The sequence below is a fragment of the Anabrus simplex genome, chromosome 2 (assembly GCF_040414725.1).
Source record: "Anabrus simplex isolate iqAnaSimp1 chromosome 2, ASM4041472v1, whole genome shotgun sequence".
In the NCBI taxonomy this organism is placed as follows: Eukaryota; Metazoa; Arthropoda; class Insecta; order Orthoptera; family Tettigoniidae; genus Anabrus; species Anabrus simplex.
In genome coordinates this window covers 589,686,537-589,692,421 of record NC_090266.1, presented here as the reverse complement: position 1 = coordinate 589,692,421, position 5,885 = coordinate 589,686,537, and the positions used below count along the sequence as shown (strand labels likewise).

The 5,885-nt window shown below is 47.7% G+C and overlaps 1 pseudogene; it reads right to left on the bottom strand.

Annotated features, from left to right (window-relative positions):
* Positions 1–741: 741 nt before the first annotated feature.
* Positions 742–4,624, bottom strand: LOC137498474 (uncharacterized; annotated as a pseudogene).
* Positions 4,625–5,885: the final 1,261 nt, after the last annotated feature.

The window sequence follows — 5,885 nt, the reverse complement described above, 5'->3', positions numbered from 1 at the left end:
TTCAGGTCGTCCGACTACCAGGGAGGGACGGCGTGCCAGAGACGAACGGCGGCACCCTCAGGAGAAGGGCCGAGACGGAGAGCGAGACCAGGGAAGCCATCACTCAGACTCCGAGAAGGTTAAGTGAGGCCGCACACCGGACGCGTCAACATCTGCAACGCAACATGAAAAATGACTCCCTTGTTTGTCGCACTCGTGATGCAGACTTGTACCCGCACACCGGAGAAGCATGTGTCTGCATCAATACGCTACGCATTATCAGCTGTTAACATGGCCTCCTCGAGTGAAGATGATATTTTGCTGTACATGTGGTTGAAATTGCGTAACAAGAGGAAAAGAAAATGGATTCATGATTTTAATATGTCATGTGCTCACCATGGTGCTTATACCTTAGCGCATGACTTACTAAAAGGTCCGGTAAAATTCCAGTCATACTACCGAATGTAGCCCGAAAGCTATACAGAACTTCTTTAGAAAATATCTCCATTATTAAGAAAACAAGACACAAACTACAGGAAGGCTATAAGTCCTGGTGAAAAGCTACTTACAGTATAACACTAAGGTAAGTTCAAAGCTTAGAAAAATAATTTGTTATCAAAAAATTAAATTATTTATTAGATAATGAACACAGCTGTGAAACTGTTCATATTGACGAAGTATATAAATAATATGTGTGCAATGTTTTGGTTTTTCCACTTATAACTCTATATCACACAGTGCTGTCTTTGTAACTACGCCTTGTCAATATGAGTGACCACGTTCTTCCTCGTTTTCTTCTGGTAAATTCACTGCATACGATAATGGTGAGATAGTATATGAGGAGCCCGTCTGTCCACCACCGTATTTCAATGCGGAAGTTGAAGGATGGGAATGAGTATCACTACACTGAACATTACTGGCTGATCCGTAGAGCATGTCATTTAACTTTTGCTGCACAAACAACATAAATGAGCTTTTAGCTGCAGGTGATAATTTAGCCACATCTGGTAGCAGCCTTTTGAAAAACAACACATCTGGGTTATTACACTCCGCTTCAGCCGTACGTTTTGCTTTCATCTGAATATATGAAGATAAAACTTCGTCAATATCCATTTTCGTGGCACTTCTTTTTGTATCTCTTCTACGTGTTCGAGGTAGCGGCAGCATGATTTCTTGAGCACTATTCTCCTCATCGTTTTCTTCTGTCATGGCCACTGATGATGGTTGTTCCCCTGTAGCAGATTGCTCCTCTTCATACGGATTTTCTACGTTTCCCACTTGTCTTCTTGATTTCGTAAATGGTGTCAAAAACGCCAAGTAGTCTGCAAAATAGTAGGGCTTTTTGGTTACTGCTGCTGAACCACTGGTGGGAGCTTGCCTTAAGTATCTGGATCAACAGTTCCTACAGTTTCTCCATTCGTCTTTACAGGTGGCCACTGCAATGAGAAAATACACTTATTATTATTATTATTATTATTATTATTATTATTATTATTATTAATTATTAATTAATAATGATAATTTTTATTTATTTACACTGACTGACAGAGCAAATGCAACACCAAGGAGGAGTGGTTCGAAAGGGATGAAAGTTGGGGAAAAAACAGAGACGGCACGGACGAATAATTGATGTTTATTTCAAAGCGATATGCAGGTTACACAATGCGCACGGCATCGACTCAGTAGGATGTAGGACCACCGCGAGCGGCGATGCACGCAGAAACACGTCGAGGTACAGAGTCAATAAGAGTGCGGATGGTGTCCTGAGGGATGGTTCTCCATTCTCTGTCAACCATTTGCCACAGTTGGTCGTCCGTACGAGGCTGGGGCAGAGTTTGCAAACGGCGTCCAATGAGATCCCACACGTGTTCGATTGGTGAGAGATCCGGAGAGTACGCTGGCCACGGAAGCATCTGTACACCTCGTATAGCCTGTTGGGAGATGCGAGCAGTGTGTGGGCGGGCATTATCCTGCTGAAACAGAGCATTGGGCAGCCCCTGAAAGTACGGGAGTGCCACTGGCCGCAGCACATGCTGCACGTAGCGGTGGGCATTTAACGTGCCTTGAATACGCACTAGAGGTGACGTGGAATCATACGCAATAGCGCCCCAAACCATGATGCCGCGTTGTCTAGCGGTAGGGCGCTCCACAGTTACTGCCGGATTTGACCTTTCTCCACGCCGACGCCACACTCGTCTGCGGTGACTATCACTGACAGAACAGAAGCGTGACTCATCGGAGAACACGACGTTCTGCCATTCCCTCATCCAAGTCGCTCTAGCCCGGCACCATGCCAGGCGAGCACGTCTATGCTGTGGAGTCAATGGTAGTCTTCTGAGCGGACGCCGGGAGTGCAGGCCTCCTTCAACCAATCGACGGGAAATTGTTCTGGTCGATATTGGAACAGCCAGGGTGTCTTGCACATGCTGAAGAATGGCGGTTGACGTGGCGTGCGGGGCTGCCACCGCTTGGCGGCGGATGCGCCGATCCTCATGTGCTGACGTCACTCGGGCTGCGCCTAGACCCCTCGCACGTGCCACTAGTCCCTGCGCCAACCATCTTCGCCACAGGCGCTGCACCGTGGACACATCCCTATGGGTATCGGCTGCGATTTGACGAAGCGACCAACCTGCCCTTCTCAGCCCGATCACCATACCCCTCGTAAAGTCGTTTGTTTGCTGGAAAAGCCTCCGTTGACGGCGGCCTGGCATTCATAGCTATACACGTGTCCTGTGGCACACGACAACACGTTCTACAATGACTGTCGGCTGAGAAATCACGGTACGAAGTGGGCCATTCGCCAACGCCGTGTCCCATTTATCGTTCGCTACGTGCGCAGCACAGCGGCGCATTTCACATCATGAGCATACCTCAGTGACGTCAGTCTACCCTGCAATTGGCATAAAGTTCTGACCACTCCTTCTTGGTGTTGCATTTGCTCTGTCAGTCAGTGTATTTTATTTCATGTAAAGGATGTCCTTGAGGGCAGAGCCCTATAGTAGGACTATACATACAATAGCTATACCAAGGAATGCTTATTAACACATAAAAATAAATTCACAACAAACATTTTATTAAAAAAACAGTGCAGTTCAATGATATTAAATTTATAGAATGTATGTATATGAGTCCAATTGTCAACAGTTTAATTTGGCTAAAATAATTTTACAAGCTTTTTTAAATATAATTTAGCAGTAATAGTATTCATGGTCCTTTATTTCCAGGTACTTAGCTACAGGCAACAGCTTCAGATGCTTGAGCTTTCAGTTTAAAAGAGGAGAAACAACAATCGGATGAAGTATGTTCGGCAGTATGGACAACCCTTCCACCTGAGTTTATGCCTGCACCCTCAAAGGAGTTATGGGAGAATATTTCCGAAAGATATTTGGAACTCTGGAATATGCCTAACTGCATTGGTGCCATAGACGGGAAACACGTTCGTATCCGGTGTCCGAGAAACAGTGGCTCATCCTTCTATAACTACAAGGGCTATTTTTCTATTGTTCTATTAGCCTTGGTTGATGCAGATGGGCTTTTCATTGTTATAGAAGCTGGTGACTATGGCAGAAATTGAGATAGTGTCGTGTTGCGAAACTCAGCTTTAGGAAGAAACCTTCAGCAGGCCACACTGAATACACCTGATCCCGAGAGGCTACCGAAAGATGATGATCACTGTTCACCATTTCCTTATTTTTTCGTTGGTGATGAAGCTTTCCCATTACAGAAGAATATCCTGAGACCCTATCCTCGAAGAAAACTTACAAATGAAAAGCGGATTTTTAACTATAGGTTTAGCAGGGTTAGAAAGAGTGTAGAATGTGGTTTTGGAATGCTTGCTTCTAAATTTAGAGTTCTCGGTACAGCTATAGCCTGCAAACCTGATAAAATAGACAACATAATACGAGCAATTTGTGTCCTGCATAACTTCATTAGACTAAAAGACGGCGTTTTTAGTGAACCGAGTGTAACAGATAAGGATGAAAATACTGACAATACAATGTGTGTGTTGCAAAGATTGCAACCCTGCAACAGAAGAGCAACAGTTGAGGCTGTTGAATTAAGAAATCACTTGTGTTCTTACTTTATGAAACCAAACGTAGCCCTTTCTTGGCAGAATAAGTACGCTATGGAATAAATATAAATATAGTTACACTGCCAACGGCCGTAGCCGTGTTTAAACACCGGATCCCGTGAGATCTCCGAAGTTAAGCAACATTGGACGTGGTCAGGAGTTGGATGGGTTGCCACGCGCTGTTGGTTGGGGGTAAAGGAATGGAGGAGCGGAAAGTAACTGGCCACCCTACCGCATGTAAACTCCGGCTCAGGAACACCTCTGCGGAGGTTCGGACCTGCCTTCGGGCAGAATAACCCTTACCTACCTTACTATACATTATCAGTAATTCTGGTTGCGCAAGAAATGTTTATTCTTACATAATTAAACATGTCATTGCTGTACATAGACCTAATTAATAAATATGTTACTGAATATAAGTTACTTACCATTTAAATTTAATTCTTTGGACACTGCATGCCACGCTTTATCCACCTCTTTCTTACTCGAATGTCCTGGTAGCGAATAATCATATATTATTCGATATTTCTCCACGGATTGCACTAATTTAATGTTGATTTGTTCTTCATTCATGCTGGCACTTGTGTTCACTGGCACTGCTCAGAAAAAGCAGGACCAGAACTATACGAGAAAGTGTTTGCTTAAGACATGACGCATAGAAATGGAACATGCAGTGTCTTATCGCCCGTGTCTGCAGCAGGGTGCTGATGATATCATCAAGACGCAGACCGGTGTGCGGCGATTTTTGTTTTTCCATTGCTTATCACTGTGCTCCTTTCTGATGCGTCATGTCTCTGTGTCGCTGACGTGACTTGACGCGTCTGGTGTGCGGCCTGCCTAAGGCATAAGGCGGTTAATACCGACTTAGTCCAAGCCACCCAGCCGAAGACCAACGATGCTGCCAGTCAGGTGGGGCGCGCCGTCCCGTGAAACCACGACTGTGCGACCAGGCCGAGGGCTCTGCCAGGTGGAAGCAGACTGAGGTCCGGAGGCCCACTACCGTGAAGTGGACGCAGACCAAGGCCGACCAAGAAGGGCCTATTACCCGGGCGCAATCCACGAATGCACTCCAGACGGCGGAGGGCAAAACAGCCATGGAGGAGGACACCCCCTGGCGTTTAGATGCAGCTATCCAGACCCAGCCTGCCAGCGTGTCTGTCGAGGTGCAGCCTTCGATGTGCGCCCCACAGGACAGGGAACGCAGTCGGGTGTCCGCTTCAACCGACTCCACCACCGTCAGCCAGGAGGAGGGAGACGCTGTCTCTACAGCGCGACCACCCGCTACCCCTAGGTCACCAGGCCGGGAGGAGGGCCACCAGGTCGCGGCCTCTTCCCCTGCCGAGAAGAGACCCCCACCGCCGGGAAGAAGACGCCGCCCCCGGACCAGGAGAAAGAAGACAACGTAGGTCCACCAGGAGAGAGACGCCCAGACCCAACCCAGAACTGCTCCCAGGATAGCAGTTGACCGAGGAACCAATCAGGAGAGGACCTCCGCTGCCTGAGGTGGGGCTACCGTCAGGATAGTGTGGGCTCTTAGTGAGGTGCAACAGTTGTGGTGGTATTGACAACTACACGGCCTGTGCAGCACTTAAGGAGGTGCAGGGACGCGCCAAATGCGCAGAGGGCCATCCGGCCTCTCATCGCAATAGCCTTCTTTACCGGGCCATGGCGCGGACAAAGATGAAGGAGGCCCGGCGTCATGTCCCACCCCCATCCAGGAGGCCTCCACCTTGGCGGGCTTGGCCTCATTCTCTGGGATCGGAAACTGCGTAAGGGGGACCCCATGGAGGCGGAGTGGTGCGGCGGGCCCCAGTTTCTATTAACGCATTGCTCC